Source organism: Lynx canadensis, chromosome A1, assembly GCF_007474595.2.
Source record: "Lynx canadensis isolate LIC74 chromosome A1, mLynCan4.pri.v2, whole genome shotgun sequence".
NCBI classification, from domain to species: domain Eukaryota; kingdom Metazoa; phylum Chordata; class Mammalia; order Carnivora; family Felidae; genus Lynx; species Lynx canadensis.
The window spans coordinates 5,751,035-5,772,564 of record NC_044303.2 but is presented as its reverse complement, the minus strand read 5'-3'; the positions used below and the strand labels follow the sequence as shown (position 1 = coordinate 5,772,564).

The 21,530-nt window shown below is 39.8% G+C and overlaps 1 long non-coding RNA gene across 1 annotated transcript; it reads left to right on the top strand.

Annotated features, from left to right (window-relative positions):
* Positions 1–311: 311 nt before the first annotated feature.
* On the top strand, positions 312–19,550 carry LOC115508965. Its single transcript, XR_004344100.1, has 3 exons — positions 312–397; positions 8,591–8,689; positions 19,508–19,550. It is a non-coding gene; the product is annotated as an uncharacterized LOC115508965 (long non-coding RNA).
* Positions 19,551–21,530: the final 1,980 nt, after the last annotated feature.

Sequence of the window (21,530 nt, the reverse complement as noted above, 5' to 3'; positions counted from 1 at the left end):
TAAAGTTGTATTGCTAGGTAACATAAGGTTGAACCACGCTTGCATTCCTGAGATAAAACTTATTTGATCAAAATATTTACTTGGTTGACTGTTTATAGAATATACTATTGGATTAAGTTAGCTGATACTATATTTAGGTTTTACGTACTTATACTGATTGAGTAGTTCTAGACTCCTATGACTACATCCACACCTGCATCTTGAGGTTTTTGTGGAGGAGAAGGGAAACTGAAAGTTACACGTGGTACTCAATACTGACAAACTAAAAGATTCCTATGTAAATACTCTTTATTTCTATTTATTTGCAGGTCAGTGTGGTCCTGGTTTGTCCACACTTCTGGCTGGGTTTCTTCATAGTCCCTATTGTGTGCCTGATTCTAAATCTACTATGGACATCGTAAGTTGAAAATTAAGGTAGTAACCAAAAAAATATACTGTCATGGTTAATTCTTCTTTTCCAATTATGTGGTCTTCAAATTAAGTTGAATTTGAAAATTTGCCACTTTATGAATATTAACAGTCATGGGACTTTTAGAAGTAAATGTCTTCTGCCTTTCACCACCGTAGATTTCCCAGCAACCAATCTGGGGGGGGGGGAAGATGTTATCAAAATACATGAGAGGTAAATTTGGTAGTGAACTACCTAGTTCATGATCTTTCCTGAAAGGTCATCCACTTACTCTTTAGAAGTGGGACTTCTATCCATTTTAGAGGAACCAAAACCTGATACCAGAGGATCACAGATTAAAAACTAATAACAAAATAAGAAACAGGAGGAAGATGTTCAAATTAGAAAGACATTCTTCACTTTTTAAAAACATGGGAAATAAGAATCTATTAAATATAGTTCCCCCAGAATATTTAGGTATTAGATGACAGAAACTCCCCTCCCCCTTTTTTTTCTTACCGAATCCAACAGGAAAAAAAAGCTTTTAACTAAGGTGTTAGAAATCCCTGAAATCCCTAATGTTACAGATAAAGAACCCATGAAATTACAAGCTTTAAAAATCGGAAATAACTTGTACACGATCATCGTACATAATGTGTAACGTGAACAACAGGGCTTTACAACATCATAGGGGAGCCTGAGTGGCTCAGTCAGTTGAGCACCTGACTTCGGCTCAGGTCCTGATCTCACGGTCCGGTCTGTGGTGTTGAGACCCATATCGGGCTCTGTGCTGACAGCTCAGAGCCTGGAGCCTGCTTCGGATTCTGTGTCTCCCTCTCTGTCTGCCCCTCCTCTGCTCACAGTCTCTCTGTCTCTCTCAAAAATAAACATTAAAAAGTAAATAAACATCATAAATTTCAAACTAAGAAGTTAGAGAAAGAAATATTCTAGAAGGGATAATACTAATTTTGCTTTTTAATGTCCAGTTCTTCCTTAATTCCTCTATATATCAGGGCAAATGTAATTATTTATAGACCCCAAAGCAGAGGGGTGAATCTTTCTCAAATCCCTCCCCCCCAAACATATTAGGTTCTTTTTCTCTTTCCGTGTGGTGTGTGTGTGTGTGTGTGTGTGTGTGCGCGCGCGCAAGTGTGGGGGAGGGGGTCTTTTCATTCATTCCACCTTCAGCGAGAACTGTCTTTTAAGAAACTGTTTGAAGAACCCTTTACATCACTATTAACTCATCAACCAAAGTTAGCGATGGGAGGTGGAGAGAAAGTACTTAATACGTTTGTAATATGCATGTTTATTCATTCGATCCTGAAAGCAGGAGGCTTCAGGGCAGAGACAGGCCAGTAGTGCTTACTCACGGCAACAGCCACTCTGGTGCCCCCCTGCTGGGGTCATGCCAGGAGAGCTGGATGGACAGCCCTCCTAGCATGAAAGGTATGTCACAGGGGAGGAAGCCCCAGACTATGAACCTGGGAGTCTCTGCAGGAGAACGGCAGTTTTCCTCTCTTGTCTCCTGAGAAAGGAGAGAGGCTTTGCTCCTTAATGGAAGCAAATTCTCCTGGGGAAGAGAAGGAGAAGGATCATGGGTTCCCACTCTTTGGAATGTGAGTAAAGTTGTGCAGGGGTGAGATAAAACCAGTGTCTCCGGGCTCACAAATCCTAGAATATCTCCATGGCTCCGATCTCATCACATTTTGAAAAATAAACGTTCTGCCCTGGCACAGAATGTCTTCTCCACAGTCCCACAGGTACATCTTATCTTCCATTCAGTAGGTTTTGCCATTTGGGGAGGAAACCATTCTAATGCAATTAATAGTTACATACCCACCTTTGTATTAACAGATCTCAGACTTTAAAAAATAATTATAACAAAAAAAAAAACCCTGGAAACATACCATTTCCCATTTTGGGGGCACCTCCAATCTGAGTGCTCCAGGATGTGCTGCCCCAAAGGCATTTATTTACTTAGTACCCAAGTGTTCCTGCTAGCAGAGTTGTGGCCAGTAGGGAGACAGAAACCTCAACCGAACTAGGATACGTTGAAGACTCCCAACCTAAAATAACCATTTCAGGGGCGCCTGAGTGGCTCAGTCAGTTAAGCATCCGACTCCTGATTCTGACTCAGGTCATGATCTCACAGTTGGTGAGATCGAGCCCCACGTCTGTACTGTGCTACCAGTGCAGAGCCTGCTTGGGACACTCTCTCTGCCTTGCGGTCTCTCAAAATAAATAAATAAACATGAAAACATTCTTTAAAATGAGCATTTCATATCTATACCACAGCATCAATTTCCCCAGTGCAATATGTACTGGTCCTGTTTCATTCCATACTTTCTTTTGCTTACAGAATGCAATTTTCTTCACATTGCTTTATTCCATCTCTGAGTATAAATATTTCTTTTTTTTTCAATATATGAAGTTTATTGTCAAATTGGTTTCCATACATCACCCAGTGCTCATCCCAAAAGGTGCCCTCCTCAATGCCCATCACCCACTTTCCCCTCTCCCCACCCCCCATCAACCCTCAGTTTGTTCTCAGTTTTTAAGAGTCTCTTATGCTTTGGCTCTCTCCCACTCTAACCTCTTTTTTTGTTTTCCTTCCCCTCCCCCTGAGTATAAATATTTCTATTAAGTTGGATGAGATTCTTTCTGGAAAGAAAAAAAAAAAAAAAACCTTTCTATAAAGTACTCGATCTAGGGAAATTTTAAACTACTACATTTTAACGTGCAATATATTTCTTCTAATTATTCCTCACTACATCCTAATCCGCATCCCATCCACAAGTTTTTCAGTTTAACCTCGGAAATAATTACTGAGGAACAAAGGAACCGACTGGGCATTAACTGCTGTCACGTAGATGAAGAATGTGCCACACGCTGACAGTGCACAAGCGTGTCTTCCGTGCTGGTGTCACTGCGGAACTTGGAGCTTGAGTTTTTGAATCTTTCTGAAAGTGTGTTAAACTTTTTTAAAGGTGTTAAATTCCAGCACGTGGCATTACAAATATCTCAGTATGAGCTCTTCAGCACATCAGCTGCGTTATTTCTGCTCTTTCTTAGCTCACCATTCTTTTCTCCATTTCAGAACTCAAACTCTTACGGGTAAAAAACGTCAGAACGAAGTAGTCATCTTTTGCCCTGTGGCATCTGAAAACTTCCTGGATGGTCCTCTCCTATTAGGCAATAAGGGGTAGATTTGGATCTGTAAACACTCCATTTTTATCCTCTTAACCACCTGCACTTTCACGTTGTATCAAACTTTGCTTAAAACACCTCGTTGGGCACATGTATAATATGGATAGTATGTATTTCTTAAAAAGCATAAATTTGGTTTTCTTGAATTAATTTCTCAATTAATTCTTCCAAATTGTTTATCTGAGATGGCATTTGTATTTTTTTAACTTTTATTTATTTGAGAGAGAGGGTGTGTACGTGCGCGTGAGCAGGGGAGGGGAAGAGAGAGGGAATCCTAAGCAGGTTCCACACTCAGCGTGGAGCCCTTAGTGGGGCTCTACCCCACAAACCTGAGCTGAAATCAAGAGTCGGTTGCTCAACTGACTGAGCCACCCAGCACCCCTGAGATGGCATTTTTAAATGAACTGCTATATACTCACAGCACAGCGAAGTTCATCTGTCAAGGTTGCTGTAAAATGCTGCCACTAAAGCCACCGGACTTTTAGGAGCAGTTCTTTTGGCTCTGTTTTGTTTTTAACCTCAACATATCTATCTCCTTTACTACTCTACTTATATTTCCTGCTTATAAAATATTCTATGATCCAGAATGATTTCAAAATCTTGGTACAAATGGGGCGCCTGGGTGGCTCACTTGGTTAAGCATCTGACTCTTGATTTCAGCTCCGATCAGGATCTCATGGTCGGTGAGATCGAGCCCTGCACTGGGTTCTGCACCGACAGTGTGGAGCCTGCTTGGGATTCTCTTGCTCCCTTTCTCTGCTGCCCCTCCCCTTGCTCGCTCGCTCTCTCAAAATAAATAAATAAACATTTAAAAAAATCTTTAAAAAATCTTGGTATAATCCTAGGGAGATACTTACATGAAAATTAAGTAAAAACGTGAAATAATTCAAATAGACATGTGATTTGGATTTTAAAAGACCGTATATACTACTAAAATACTTTCTTTGAGTTACATAACACTTACACTAAAGTACAAATTTCACAGTCCCTTTGGATTGCAGATTTTCCCACCTCTATTTACCATATTACAGAACAAAACAAAAACAAAAAATGTGGTATGCTAACTTATCTTTACTCAATGAAAAAAAGGGGGGCCTCAAGTAATTAAAGACAATGAAAAATTCAGGATTACTCTTACTTGCCTTTAAAATGCAGTTGGGAACTTGCAGACCACCTTGGCCATACTCAGTTACAGACGAAGATGCTAACATACTGAGAGGATGATTCTAACAGGACCCCTCAGCATCCAGCGCACCCTTCTCTCTCTTTGGAAATCTAGGCTCTATGGCTAGATGATGACATCACTGGGGAATCAAGTGACAGAAGCCACAGGTTGTAAAAGATCCAAGTTAAGACCTACACTCGATGCCATGGATCACTTTCCAAATAATTTTCAGAGCTGTTAAGTATTACATTTTAGCCATCCTACAGTTACACATTATCAAGGAAATATTTAGGATCCTTTTCATAACTATGGAATTTACTAGACAAAGATTCCCAGGAAAAAGGAGTGGCCCATGCGTCTTCACCGTGACTTTCAGAAGAATCCATGTAAATGCACGTAGATGGTCCCAATAGCCAACTATGTTCCAAATACTCAATTGCACATCTATTTGCATCTAAAGGCACATTTTCTCAAAAAAATGTAAGTAGCAGTATTTTTTTTTAATTCAGGCCACAAATGGCTATTTATTTGATAACATGGATGAAATGAAACTCATTTCCGTGGGGGGGGAAGGGAAACAGTGTCACTGGAAATGAGCAGTATTTCAGCTCCTGAGAAATACTTTACTGGGTACACAAGTGCTTGAAACTGTTGTTTCCCGGCCTCAAATCTAGGAAGGTAAGGAATGAAGAGAAGTTGCTGGAGAGGGTGGTAAGAGGGGGAGGACCTGAGGAGGCAGGTACATGTGCAGAAACTGGGGGTGTGAGGAAACCAGGGAGCGAGGTGGTTGCTTCTGCTTCAGATTAGACTTCAGACCTTGCCCCTTAGGACCTACTACCAGAACCACCATCCCAAGGCTCTCCCTCAGGAGCTGTACAAAGGACCTCGTCGACAGGATCCCAGAGCTAACATGGTGAACTGCATCCCTGCTGCCCGCCTCTCCCCCCGCCGTGTGGCTTCCTGCTGTGCAGTGAGGAGAAAATGTGGTGGCTTGAAGGGTGCCCTGATTATCTGGGGAGGGCTTTTCTGGACAGCCAAACTGAGAGTTTCTCTATCTGCTTTAGAGCCAGCATGGTTTTGAGTTTGGAAAGTTCCAAATATACGCTGTAACGAAAACTGATGTGGTTTAGGTGTCATTTTTAATATATATTTTATATAAAATGTGTGAGATTGCAAATTCAATCTAATGTCAACGTACCAATCTACATTTCAAATGACAGCACTTTATCTCACGGAATTACGATTAGAACAGCTAATACATATAAAGTGTTTAGAAAATTACCTGCCACATGCTGGTATTTATGTACGGATCTTTTTATTTATCTCTCATGCGTACTTCCTTGATAATTTAGTTCTATTGTTTATTCTACAGAAAAATCATAAGTGACAAATACCATATTTTACTATTTATAATCCATTCCCAGGTGTTAGAAGATGTTTATACTCTACCTTGAACTTCCTTTCCATAAAACAAAAACTGTTCATTTTCGAGTAAACAGCAAATATAGCCTGTGCCTCTATTTCAACTGCTCTACAAAATGCGCTCCTCCATCACTCTTCACCTTTCCTTACATTGTGATGTCCAAAAATGTCGTTAGATAGACATACAGTAAGTAAAGCTTTTTTATAATGAATAATCACGGACTTCTGAACCTGTCAAATAAAGTATGGCTTTTCTTTTCCAACATTCAAACCATATCTTGTTAGCTACATTTCCTTCGTTGTTCATTTGTTGTTAAGTTACTTCCCATCAGCAATTTCCTGATACACCGGAGACAGATAAACCTTGTAGTCAACATACAAAGAACATGGTAAAGTGTTCGCTTGTTACATGTTCATAATTTTACTTTAATCCAAAAGGATTTCAAGAGATTCAATGCAGTGCCAACACAGTGACGTCACAGTCACAGGTTTTAAGTTAAAATATCAGTAGAACAGCTGCTGCCTAGCGAGAAAGGCAGCTTCCTTTGTTTAGGGAACAGCTTAGAAAATTCCTAAAATTGAAGCATACCAGTTAGACACATGTGTTTTTCTTCAAGTATACATTAGTGTTTAGGCTTGTTAATTCTTTATTTATTTATTTTTTTTAATGCTTATTTTTGAGAGAGACAGAGCGTGAGCGGGGAGGGGGCAGAGAGAGAGAGACAAAATCCAAAGCAGGCTTCAGGCTCTGAGCCCGCAGCACAGACCTAGACCCAGGGCTGGAACTCAGGAACTTCGAGATCATGACCTGAGCTGAAGTCAGAGGCTTACCCAACTGAGCCACCCAGGCACCCCGGCTTGTTAATTCTTTTATAATACAATTTTGAAGTGTGTGGCATCACATTCTTTGATGGTTTTTGTTCCAAAACTTGACCACTGACCTCTCTAATAATTTCTCCCAATCACCCAATCTTCCGTCTTCCCGTGATTTTCTGTCTCAGCCAGCCTAAAATTTATAAACCACCAAGTCTTACTACCAGCCTAAACTCTTGCACTTTTTAATTGTACTTGTCTGGGGATGTGAGCGGCTATGACTACCCAGGAGTCCGTGAGCTGTCCTCTGTGTCACTTCTTAGCGCCTGCCAGACCCCTCCCAAGGCCACAGATGGCCTGCTCCAGCCCCATCTCCCCTGCCTCTCTCAGGTCATGCTTACTGTGCCCCTCCCACCACAGGGGTTTCCCAGAGTGGGTCTCCTCTGTCCAGAATGCTCTCCCACACCCTCCTTCACTAACCGGCTTCTCCTCCTTCACCCCAGCTCAAATTCCACTTCACCAGAGATGGCTTTGCTAACACCCTTGGAAGCTTCTACCTCTGCCTCACACTGGAATGGTGCCACGTGGGGCCCCTTCCATCATACCTGTTTCCCTCTGACATGGCTCATTCGTGTACTTGTCTGTTGACTGTCTCTCTATATACGTCGGAAGCGTTGCGAAAGCAGAAACCGGGGCTCCTGAGTGGCTTACTCGGTTAAGCGTCCGACTTCGGCTCAGGTCATGATCTCACGGTTTGTGACTTCGAGCCCCGCATCGGGCTCTGTGCTGACAGCTCGGAGCCTGGAGCCTGCTTCGGATTCTGTGTCTCCCTCTCTCTCTGCTGCCCCTCCCCCGCTCATGCTCTGTCTCTCTCTCTCTTAGAAACAAATGTTAAAAAAATTTAAAAAAGAGAAAGTAGAAACAATGTCTATTTTTGCTTTGGTATCTAATTGTGGCTCAAAGAAACTCCAAGAATACTGGAGCGGATGAATGATGAGTGCATGAATACAGATAGAGACCCTAATGAAAACAAGTTGCCACAGAAAGGGGGAGCACTGTCTTGTCGGTTTCAAGTCAGAAACCCACACCTGTGGTCAAGCACTGACAGGACACATCCACTCTGCCATTACGACTGCTGTGAACGGCACAGGTAGTCCTAGGTCTCTCTGATCGAAGTGAGGGTTGGAGGCAGCACACAGCTGAAAACTTGAGAATCAAGATTCCCAACTAGTGACCATGGTAGAAAAAGTCTTACGGAATCACGTCTCAGTCCTCTGAACCTTCAACTGTCTGGCTAAAATGCATGCAGATTGACTCGTCCAGAGTCACGGCCCCTGCAACTTAGACACACACCCAGATCTACAGACTTGCACGGAGAGTCGGCAGTGTTCGGGGCGGCTGCAGCACCCCCTCTGGTAACGCCTCGTAGCTGCTGGGAAAGCAAGACTCTGGTTTCGCTCGGAGGCTGGGCACAATGCATCGCATCTCATCGTACAGCCTGTAGGCAAGGGATGTCCAGCTACCCAAGAGGGAGAAATTGTTGCTTACACCGTGTAAAGCTCATGTGTTCTTTTTATCTTTCCCATACGATACAGGATTAGAAATACCTGCAACAGAACGTTACTAGAAGAAGTTCGTAAGATGGAAAGAGGCAGAGTTCAAGAACTTCATCTTCCAACAGCGTTTGAAAAGAGGTGAGGCTCTTCCCTTTATCCTGACTTTTGTTAAAAACCTGATCTCCTTGTTCTTTTTATACCTTTCCCCTCCCAGGCACTTCCATACTTGTCATGATTCTGCAAGTTTATTAAGTGCAGGTCAACAGGCTTCTTGAACTTCACACCCCCAGCCACACCAGCTTCCCGTAAGACCCTCCTTCCAGCGGATGGCAGCTTCATTCTTCCAGTTTCTCAGGCCAGAAATCTTGAAGTCATTCTCACATCCTCTTTCTCCTATCCCACCCCCATCGTGTCAGAAAATCTTACTGTTCCTACTTCAAAACAAACAAACAAACAAACAAACAAACAAACAAAAACCCTGAGAATTTGATCCCTACTCGCAACCCGCACCATTTTGACCAGGTCCAGCCTCCATCATCTTTCTCCTGGATCATTGCAGAAGCCTCTTACCAGGTATCTCTGCTTCTGGCCTTCCCCATAGCAGTCAGAGGGAGGAGGCTTTGGCAGGGTAAATCGGACCATATCACTTCCTGCTCTCTGCCTTCCTATGACCTCTCCTCTCACTCTCTCACTCAGAGAAAGACAAGACCCTTTTAGTGGCCTCCAGTGCCCTACACACAGTCCCATCACACACAGTCCCATCACACACACACACACACACACACACACACACACACACACACAAAACCAATTTGAGATACCTCCTTATGGCTTTCTCTTCTCATGTCCGGTCACCAAAAGGTTTTTGTTTTTTTTTAATGCCTCGTTTTGGAAAATCACATTTCCATTTCACCCCACATATTTTGAAAGAAAGGTGTGTCCTTTTCACAACCTCCCTTGCCATTATTCTAACAGATGGTGCATCAAGCTTATGCACGCTGACTTTATTTTAACTTCTAGTGGTTGGTGGACAGACACCCAGATACCTGTGTTGGGCCAAGGAATCTGCTAATCTCTGCCACTTTCCCCTGCAGATTCTTGCAGAAAGGTTTAGACGTGCAGGGGAAGCAGCTCCTCTCTCTGAGTCCTTCCCACTAGACGAAGCTGGGGATACAGGAGGTTAGGGGAGGGCACCGCCAGAGAAAAAGACCAGGGCTGCTTCTAGAAATGCTCCCCTCCTCCCACCGCCTGGGAAGAAGACACCAAATTACAGTGTTCGCTTCCACAGTTGCTGCTTCTTCCCACTGGTCCTGACCCGACGGCCTTGAGAGAAGAATAGACCAAATGCTAGGAATCAAAGTGTACTAATATTTTTTTATCTCTATATCTAAACTATCTCCAGGGAGAGATCCGTTCCAATTGTCTGACATAACCTGGGTGTTCTTCTGAGTAAAAGTGCCATGTTCCTTTTCTTCTATTCAAGGCACTTCCATGAAGCCTGGTCTGTCCTGGAGTTTTAAGTGGGCTTTCTCTGCATCTGGAATATTTATACAGGAAGTATAAGGCAAAGAATAAGTCTTTAACTATACTGAATGGCTGCTATATTTGGAGTACTTTGTTAACCAAGATGGAAAGGGTCAAAAGCAACTGGTGATGTGACCTGAATAAAGAGGCCCAAACACATTTTTGATTTTATTTAGGGAGAAGCAAAATTGTAAGTGGGCAAATATAAAATAAATGAATGGGGTGATTAATCAAGACCCACATATTTGGCACCTGGTGAGTACTCAGGAGTGACGGTCCCAAGCGTTGGCAAGGACGAAGAGCAAGTACAGATGTTGAAAAAGACAGTCTGGACAACTGGGCATTTCTCATGAGTTTAAAGAAAAGCTTATCCCGTGTCCCAACAGTCCCATTTCTAGGTATTTACCCAAGAGACTTTAAAGTATATGTCTATACATCCAGGTGCATGATGCGGAAAGATCCCCATCAGGTATGACCCGAAGAAGATTTCACCAAGATACATTATAATGAAACTGTCAAAAATCAAAGACAAAGAATCTTGAAAGCAACAAAAGGAAAGAAGCTTGTCACACACAAGGCAACGCTATCAACCGATTTTTCGACACAAAACTTACTGTCCGAGAGAGAGTAGCATGCTATATTCAAAGTGCTGAAGGGAAAACAGCTACCAACCGAGAATACTGTATCTGACAAAGCTGGAACTGAAGGAGAGATAAAGAGTTTTGGAAACAAACAAAAGAGAAAGGAGTTTATCACCACGGGCCTGGCCTTACAAGACATGTTAGAGGGACTTCTTTAGCTGAAACAATAGGGCACTAATCAACAGAAAACCATGAAAAGTATAAATCTTATTGGTAAATGTAAATATATAGTAAAATTCAAAATAATCTAATGTTGAAAAGGTGATAGATAAATCAATATGAAGGTTAAAAGACAAAAGTAGTAAAAAATAACTATAATTACAATCATTTGTTAATAAATACACAAGAAAAAATTGACATACAAAACAAAGGGGGGGGAGAGTAAAAATTCAGACTTTTAGAATGCGTTTGAACTTCAACTGCTACCAAGTTAAAACAGACTGTTACAAATACAAATCATTTTAGGTAAGCCTCATGGTAACCACAGAGCAAAGAACTATCGTAAATACACAAAGAAAATAATAAAGAAAAAAGCATCTAAGCATACCACTACAGAAAAACCATCAAATCACAAAAAAGAGAGCAAGAAATGAAGGACAACGGTCCTTCAAAACAACAAACAAAATGGTAACAAGTACACAACCAAAACAGCCAAAAAACAACAAAGAGCCAAAAATAAGCAGTAACTACACACAGGCATATCTTGTTTTATTGTGCTTTGCTTTATTGCACTTCACAGATACTGCTTTTCTTCCCCCCCCCTTTTCTCTTTACAAATTGAAGTTTTGTGGCAATCCTGTGTCCACAAGTCTATTGGCACCACTTTTCTGACAGCATTTGCTTACTTCATGTCTCAATGTCACATTTTGGTAATTTGCACAGTATTGCAAACATTTTCATTACTATTATTTTTATGGTGATCTGTCAACAGTGATTACGACTTGATGAAAGTTCAGGTGATGGTAAGCAGTCATCAGCAGTAAGTTATTTTTTAATTAAGGTATGTACATTTTTTAAGGCATAATGCAATGACACACTTAGACTACAGTATAGTATAAACATGACTTTTATAAGCACAGGGAAAACAAAAAAATCCATCTGACTTGGTTTATTGCAATATTAGCTTTACTATGGTAGTCTAGAACCAAACCTGCAGTACCACTGAGGTATGCCTATACTTATGAGTAATTACTTTAAATATAAATGGACTAAATTATCCAATTAAAAGAAATAGAGTGGCTTAATGGATTAAAAAAAAACAAGACTCATCTATATGTTGTCTATAGGTAACTCACTTCAGATGTAAAGACACACAGAGACTGAAGGCAAAGGGATAGAAAATGATATTCTATGCAAATGGAAACCAAAAGAAATCTAGGGTAGCTATACTTATATCAGAAAAAATAGACTTTAAAATAAAAACAAGAGACAAAGGCATTACACAATGAAAAAAGGGTTAATCCAACAAAAGGATATAATATGTGTAAATATTTATGCACCCAGCATAAGAATACTAAATATATAAAGCAAATATTAACAAACCCAAAAGAAGAAATAGACAGCAATACAATAATAGCAGGGGACTCTAATACCCCGCTTTCATTAATGGATAGATATCCTAGACAGAAAATCAACAAGGAAACATTGACCTTAAATGTCTTGTTAGATGATGGACGTAACAGATACACATAGAACATTCCATCTCAGAGCAAAAGTATATACATTCTTCTCAAAGGCACATGGAACAATCTCCAAGACAGATCATATGTTCAGCCTCCAAACAAGTCTTAAGATATTTAAGAAGACTAAAATCATATCAAGCACCTTTTCCAGACACAATGCTATGAAACTGGAAATCAATTACAAGAAGAAAACTGGAAAACTCACAGTTTGTAGAGATTAAACAATATACTATTGAACAACCAATGGTCAAAAAATAAATCAATATATGTCTGGAAACAAATGAAAATGGGAAGACAACATACCAAAACTTACACGATGCAGCAAAGGCAGCTCTATAGAGGGAAGTTCATTGCAATAAATGCCAACATTAAGATACAAAAGACATCTCAAATAAACAATCTAATGATACCCTTTAAGGAACTAGAAAAAGAAGAAGTAAGCCTAAAGTTAGCAGAAGGAAGGAAATAACAAAGAGCAGAGCAGATATAAATGAAATAGAGCAAAAACACAATAGAAAAGATCAATTAACTACTGTGTTTTTCAAAAAATAGAAAAACTTTTGGTTAGATTCATGATAAGAAAAAGAGAGAAAACTCAAATAAATCAGAAATTCTACACCTGAAACTAACATTACACTGTATGTTAACTAACTGGAATTTAAATAAAAATTTGAGAAAGAAAAAAAAAACCCAAACCCTGTCTTATTAGTTGTCCTGCCAAGACGAAAAAAGCAGTATGGAATACAACTGTTATTATGTTGCCATCAGTTTTAAATATTTTAATGAATGACTTTATTGTATTTGTACCCTGAGGCTTTTTAAAGTTAAGGTCATATTGAAAAAAAAATAAATTAAAAAAAAAGAAAAGACAGACATTACAATTGATCCCACAGATATACACTACTATGAACAATTATACACCAACAATTGGACAACCTGAAAGAAATGGATAAATTCTTAGAAACAAACACAGTCTACCAAGATGAATCATGAAGAAACAGAAAATATGAGCAAACCAATTACCAGTAAGAAAATTGAATCAGTAATCAAAGACCTCCCAATAAACAAAAGTCCACGACCAGGTTTCACTGGTAAATTCTACTCAACATTTAAAGAAGAATTAATACTAATCCTTATCAAACTCATCCAAGAAATAGAAGAAAAGAGAACACTTCTAAACTCATTTTACAAGATCAGCACTTACCCTGATACCAAACCACAGAAGGACAGTACAAGAAACAAAAATTATAGGCCAAGATCCCTGATGAACATACATACAAAATCCTCAACAAAATATTAGCAAACCAAATTCAACAATAACTTAAAAGGATCATATGCCATGATCAAGTGGGATTTATTTCAAGGGTGCAATAATGGTTCAACATCCACAAATTAATCAGTGAGATACACCACATTAACAAAATGAAGGATAAAAATCATGATTACCTTAATAGATATAGAAAAAGCACTTGATGAAATTCAACATCCTTTCATGATAAAAACTCTCAACAAACTGGGTATAGAGGGATGTACCTTAACATAATAAAGGCCACAGCTATGACAACATATGACAAGGTCTCAACATATAACAAGCTCACAGCTAACATCATAATCAACAGTGAAAAACTGAAACCATTTCCTCCAAGATCAGGAACAGGATAAGGAAGTCCACTCTTGCCACTTTTATTCAATATTGTACGTCCTAACCAAAGCAATTAAGCAAAACAAAAGTGGGGGAGGGAGTTCATTCAAATTGGAAAGGAAGAAGTAAAATTGTTACTATATGCAGATGACATGATATTATATACAGAAAACCTTAAATACTCCATCAAAAAACCTGCTGGAATAAGCAAATGCAGTAATCTGTATCACAGGATACAAAATCAATATACAAAAACCAGTTGTGTTTCTTTTTTTTTTTTTTAATTTTTTCAGTGTTTATTTACTTTTGAGAGACAGAAAGAGAGACAGAGCACGAGCAGGGGAGTGGCAGACAGAGAGGGAGACACAGAAACTACAAACTGAAAACTCTAAGACACTGATAAAAGAAACTGAAGATGACACCAGCAAATGGAAAAATATTCTATGGTTATGGATTAGAAGAATATTGTTAAAATGTGCACACTACTTAAAGCAAACTACAGATTCAAGGCAATCCTTAGCAAAATTCCAATGGCATTTTTTACAGAATTAGAACAAACAATCCAAAAAGTTGAATCTGGAAATTTGTATCTAGAAATACCCCGTACGTATGTGGTCAGTTAGTTTACAACATAGGCAACAAAAATATACAACGTTTATCTTCAACAAACGTGTTGGAAAAACGACAATAACATGCAAAAGAATGAAACTGGACCACTATCTGCACCATACACAAAAACTAACTCAAAATGGATTAAAGATTGAATGTAAGACCTAAAGCCCTGAAACTCTTAGAATAAAACACAGAACGTATGCTCCTTGATTGGTGTTAGTGATTTTTTTATTTGACCCCCAAAACAAAGGCAACAATAACAAAAATAAACAAGTAGGACTATATCAAACGAGAAAGCTTCTGTACAGCAAAGGAAACCATCAACAAAATGAAAAGGCAATCAATAGAATGGGAGAAAATATTTGCAAATCATATCTGATAAAGGAGTAATACCCAAAATATATAAAGAACTCATACAACTCAATAGCAAAACCCCGATCGATCCAATTAAAAACTATCAGAAGATATGAACATTTTCCCAAAGACATACAGATGACCAAAGGTACATGGAAAGGTGCTCAACATCAGTAATCATCAGGGAAATGCAAATCAAAACTACAATGATATATCACCTCACAGCTATTAGAACAGCTATTATCAAAAAGGCAAGAAATAACAAGTGTTGGCAGAATGTGGAAAAAAGGAAACCCTTATGCAGTGTTGTTGGGAATGAAAATTAGTATAGCCACTATGGAAAACAGTTAAAACTAAAATTAGATATACCATATGATTCAGAAATTCCACTTCTGGAAACAAAATCACTATGTTAAAGAAATGTCTGCACACCCCCCTCCATGTTCACTATGGCATTATTTACAATAGCCAATATATTGAAACAACCTAAATACCCATCAGTGGATGAATAAAGAAAATGTAGTATGTGTGTGTATATATATATAATGGAAAACTATTCAATTATAATAAACAAGGAAATTCTGCTGTTAGCGACAACACGGATGGACCCCGATGGCATTATGTTAAATGAAATAAGTCAGATAGAGAAAGACAAAAATTCTACTTATATGTAGAATCTAAACAAAACAAAACACCAAACTCACAGATATAGAGAACAGATAGGTGGTTGCCAGAGGTGGTGATGGGGTAAGGTGAAATTGATGAAGAGTGAAATAGGTGAAAACTTCCAGTTATAAAATAAGTAAGTCATGGGGATGTAATGTAAAGCATGGTGACTACAGTTAATATTACTACTTTGTATATTTAAAAATACTAAGAGAGAGCTTAAAAGTCCTCATCACTAGAAAAAACAATTGTACCTATGCATGGTGATGGATGCTAACTAGACTTGTGGTGATTATACATATCATTATGTTGTACACTTGAAATGAAACGTTATAAGTCAATTATATCTCACTTTTAAAAAATGGAGAAAATGTGAATAGACCCAAACAAGGCAATTCAATCAGTAATGACACACCTCCCACAAATAAAAGTCCAGGACTAGATGGCTTCATTGGTGAAATCTACAGAACATTTACCAATCCCTTTCAAACTCTTCCAAAAAATAGAAGCGGAAGGAGCACTTCCAAACTCCTTTTACCAGGCCAGCATTACCCTGATACCAAAGCCAGGTAAGGATACTACAAGAGAACTACAGGCCAATATCCCTGTTGAATATAAATGCAAAAATTTTCAATACATACTAGCTAACCTAAATTCAATAGTATGTTAAAATGACCACGTATCATGATCAAGTGGATTTATTCTGGGAATGCAAAAATGGTTCAACATCCACAAATCAATAAGTGTGACATACCACAGTAATAGAATAAAAGACAAAAATCATGGTTGTTTCAATAGATGCAGAGAAAGTACTTGACAAAATTCAACATTCTCTCATGATAAAAGCTCTCAACAGACTGGGTATAGAAGAAACACACCTCAACAGAATAAAAGCCATATATGACAAACCCACACATAACATCACACTCCGTCGTAAAAGGTTGAAAACTTTTCCTCTAAAATCACAAAAAAAGGCAAAGGTGCCCACTCTCACCACTCCTATTCAATACTGCACTGCAAGTCCTAGACAGAGCAATTAGGCAAGAAAAAAAAAAGCATGCAAATTGGAAAGGAAGAGGTAAAATTATCTCTATTTGCTGATGATATGAGCTTGCAGATAGAAAATCCTTAAGAATCCACCAAAATACTGTTAGAATAAACAAATTCAGGAAAGTTGCAGGATATAAAACCAACATGCAAAAATCAGCTGCATTTCTATGCACTAACAGTAAACTATCTGAAAATAAAGAAGACAATCCCATTTACAACTGCATCAAAAACAATAAAATACATACGAAAAATTTAACCAAGGAAGTGAAAGACCTAAATAACAAAAGCTGTAACACACTGATGAAAGAAATTAAAGAGGGCACAAATAAATGGAAAGATATCTTGCATTCATGGACCAGAAGAGTTAACATTAAAATGTGCATACTACCCAATGTCATCTATAGACTGAATGCACTCCCTATCAAAATTCTAATGATGTTGTAATAGAAAAAAATAAAAAATAGAAAAAAATAAATAGAAAAAAATCCTAAACTTTGCATGAAACCCCACATAACCAAAGCAATCTTGGGAAAGAACAAAGCTGGAGGCATCACACTTTTTGATTTCAAACTGTATTACAAAGCTATTACACTATTACATTCTCTTCTAAAGCTAATATATATTGCTATAGCAATCAAAACAGTATAGTACTGATATAAAAAATAGATCTGGGAGATTGATATCTAGGTAAATACCTTTGTTAAAATTCATTACACTGTACTTTTAAGATCTGTGCATTTTATCACATGCAAAATCAATCTCAGTAAGAAACCAAACCAAAACGATAAACACGATATAAATGTGCAAAAAGAAAGCTCACATAACATAGGGCTAACCTCCCCAATAGATAAATTGTGTCTAGAAATCAGTAAGGTCAACTACCCCCAAGCAATAGAAAAATAAGCAAAGTACAGTTCACAGAAAAGGAAATAAAAGGAAATACTAAAGATTCTTAATCTCACTAAAATATTCTCAACTTTACTCATAATAAGAAATGAAGATCCTAAGTACACAGGAAGGATATTTTTCATCCATCATCATTGGCCACCCTTGGTTGGTGAAAGTATGGGAAAGTAAAGAATTATGACAGTTACTTTGGCAATATCTATCAGAAATATAATTGCATATGGCCTTTGACTCGGTAATTCCATTTCTGGGAACATACCATTCCCTCCCATCCTCAAAATACTCACACAGGTCCCAGTGGTAGGGACCACCACAGTATTTGGAACAGCAAACACTTAGGAACAACCATACCTGTGGCACATTGTCATGCTAACATACTCTCTAGCTGTGAAAAGGAGTTAGGGAGCTCCCTGGGTACTGAGATGCGAACGATTCCAGGATGTATTAGCCGAAAAAGTCAAATGTCAGACGCCGCGTACAATATTCAACCTTTAGTGCAAAGGGCAGGGATAATAATATATGAGCACTTTTTCTTAGAAAGCACCTCTGCAAAATTAGCTAAGAAAGCACTTCGAGTGATTACCAGTAAAGAACAGATTACCAGTGATTACCAGTGAGGAACCAGGAAGATGGGGAAAGGAAAACAACGTTTATTCTCTACTTTTCATATTTTCTCTTTCAATTTTTAACCATGTAAATGTTTATCTGTGTCAAATTTAGCATAGACAGAGAGGGAAAGGAAAAGGGAGGGAAGGAGAGAGAGGGGAGAGAGGGAGAGGAGGGAATGCAAATGAGTAAATGGATTCTGGAAAGCCCGGAGCCAAATGCTCTTCAGCTCCTAGATATATGAGCAAAAGTAAAATCCTATTTTTTTTTTTTAAGTTAAAAAAAAATCTGGTTCAGGACATTATCAGTGGGTAGCCTTCTTTCTAGAGGGGAATTCAGAGGGGGAAGCCAGTAGCCAGCTATTCCAAAGGCCACGCCTGTCGCGCAATAACCTTTGAGCCGCACCGCCCCGGGAGCTGCTGCTTCAGGCATCCCTCGAAACCTTCCTCTGAGCCACGAAGGGGAAGCTGGCTCTAGGGAAGACCCTCTTCCCGCAGGAGGACATGGTATCAGAGTGCCCTTACGGCTGTCGAAAGCAGCTACAGTTTATCACGCAGGGTGTGAGCCCCTCAAGTCCCTGCAAATGTCAGGATACATGGTAAATCCCAAAACAGCAGAAGGCCCCAGTATGGCCTAGTGACATCTTAGGAGTGAGAAAGCAGATTAGGTTAGGCCGCCTGGGTAATTTTTTAACCCCATCTTTCAGCTTCTAGAGGAAAAAAAAAAAAAGAAAAAACCATGGACTTCTCTAATTATGCCGCTATGCTTACCCACTCTGTGGAATTTAGAAAGTACTGAACTTGGGCTTCCGGTGTAGTGTCACAATAAGCCTGGGGAACTGGAGAAGGTAGCTCTTTTGCTAGAGTTGACCCTTCCCGACAGACATGGTTCAGAGTCTTGACCCAGCGTAAGTTATGGCTTTGCCATTAGAACAGGAAGTTGAGACAGAGATTTTTAAAATACACATTATAAAATCTCTAAGGTGCTCTGGGAGGCCAGAAGACTGACCAGACATTGGTCGTTCAGTTCAACTACTGGTGAAGGACAGTTAGGAGAGCCGTATAATAAAGAAACGTTCACAAGCACAACCCTATTTTAGAAGAAGCACCTTGTTGAGTGTCTGGATAGTATCAATTTTCAACTTTAGTTGAACTATATGAACACCCTCTGAAACGTGAGGAAGGCTCTTTTCTTTTACCTCATCACTTGTTTTGTTTTGTTCTGTTTCACTTTCCGATGAACTAAAGCCAGGTTATGATTGGTTTACTCACAGCGTGAAGACAGAACACCTCCAACTGCCTCTGTCCAGCCAGCTGCACAAGGTGGTCTTCCAGGATGAATCTGTTGATCGAAGCGCCCCACGTGAGTATCGGTGCCGTAAAGCAGGCCGCAAAGCTGAGACTCCACCTACGGACGAGGAGGAGGAGTAATTCAACATTAGGTGCTTCTCGATGAGATTATGCCAAGTGAAAGGAGCCAGACCCAAAAAGACAAGTACCGTATGGCCCCACTGCTATGAGGTGCTTAGAGTCCTCAAACCCATAGACACAGAAAGGAGACTGGGGGTTAACAGGGGCCCGGGGATGGGAGAATGGGGACTCAGTGTTTAATGGGTATGCAGTTTCAGTTTGGGAAGGTGGAAAGAGGTCCGCAGACAGATGCTGGTGATGGTTTCACAGCACTGTGAATGTACTTAGTGCCCCTGGATTGTACACTTAAACCTCATTAAGACGGTAAGTGTTACGTTACATGTATTTTACTACAATTTTTTTAAAAAAGGAAACTACCTGTAGTATTACATATTTTTTAAAAGGTAAGGTAGTTCTCATACAGAAGGAGGGCTCCATTGGATTCATGAAATTAATGTTCTTGGCCTAAAACAAGTGTGGTCTGAAAGAGTAATTCCCGGTCTCCCACTCAATGATAACATCCTTAAATCTAACATCCTCACGTTTTCAAGATGTTCTGACAGATTCCCAGCCTACCATTTTAAGAATTTTTTTTTTCCAACGTTTATTTATTTTTGGGACAGAGAGAGACAGAGCATGAACGCGGGAGGGGCAGAGAGAGAGGGAGACACAGAATCGGAAACAGGCTCCAGGCTCTGAGCCATCAGCCCAGAGCCTGACGCGGGGCTGGAACTCCCGGACCGCGAGATCGTGACCTGGCTGAAGTCGGATGCTTAACCGACTGCGCCACCCAGGCGCCCCTCCAGCCTACGATTTTAAATGGAAAAGTAGTACTTGGCTCCAAATAATTTATACCCTTAGAAAACTTACATACCCTTATTGGGGGTGTGATGTTAACATAGCCCACATTGGGCATGAAAACCTTTAAAAGTTATTTCATTTTCCCTTCCTTCAAAAAGAAATGTGTCCAAGAAGTGCCTAGATGAAATGTTTAGGTCCCATGTGACTCATGTCTGGTAATGTGAGTGCTGAGTACGATCCTGAGAACAAGTCAAACAAAAAGGCGATACAAATAAAGGAACATGTGGTGTTTGTGGAGACTAACTGTGCCTCCTTTCTAACCAACGTATTTGTTGAAAGTTGTAGGATTTGAAAATTCTATTGTCTATTTTTTTAAGCTTGTTTATTTTGAGAGAGAGAGAGAGAGAGACATAGAGAAAGAGAACATCAGCAGCGTAGGGGCAAAGAGCGAGGGAGAGAGAGAATCCCAAGCAGACTCTGCACTATCAGCACAGAGCCTGACGTGGGACTCGATCCCACGAACCGAGAGATTATGACCTGAGCCGAAACCAAGAGCTGGACGCTTATCAGACCGAGCCACCCACGTGCCCCTTATTGTCTGTTTTTTATATCACAGATTTGTGTGTCTCTGGATTGACTGCTATTTCTCTTTTGCACACACACGCATTACTTCCTCTTCCTGTCCTGTGCCCACCACTTTGCCTTCCCTTCACCCTAGAGACACTTAGGAAACAGCAGCTGAAAGGGAACCAAAGGTAAAAACAAGAAAAAGAAAAAAAATGAACGAGGACAAGAAAACAAAGGATGGCAGATGTCTTAAAAATTTGGGTGACATCCCTCCCGTCCTCCTTCCCAACCGATGGCCTTGACTTCTCCATCCCTGAGAAAAACGCACCAGAAATGAACCTGCGGGGGTTCCCGCCACCACCTCACCTGCCACGTGCTCTGCCTTGCCGCTTGTTTGCACAGACTGGCTCTCCCTCCCGTGCGCCTGCCTCTGACTCCGTCTGCTCCTTCACTTACCTTCTACGTCACCACTTTCCCACGCTCCTCTGTTAGATCATTCTCACTAGCCTCCAAAAGGTG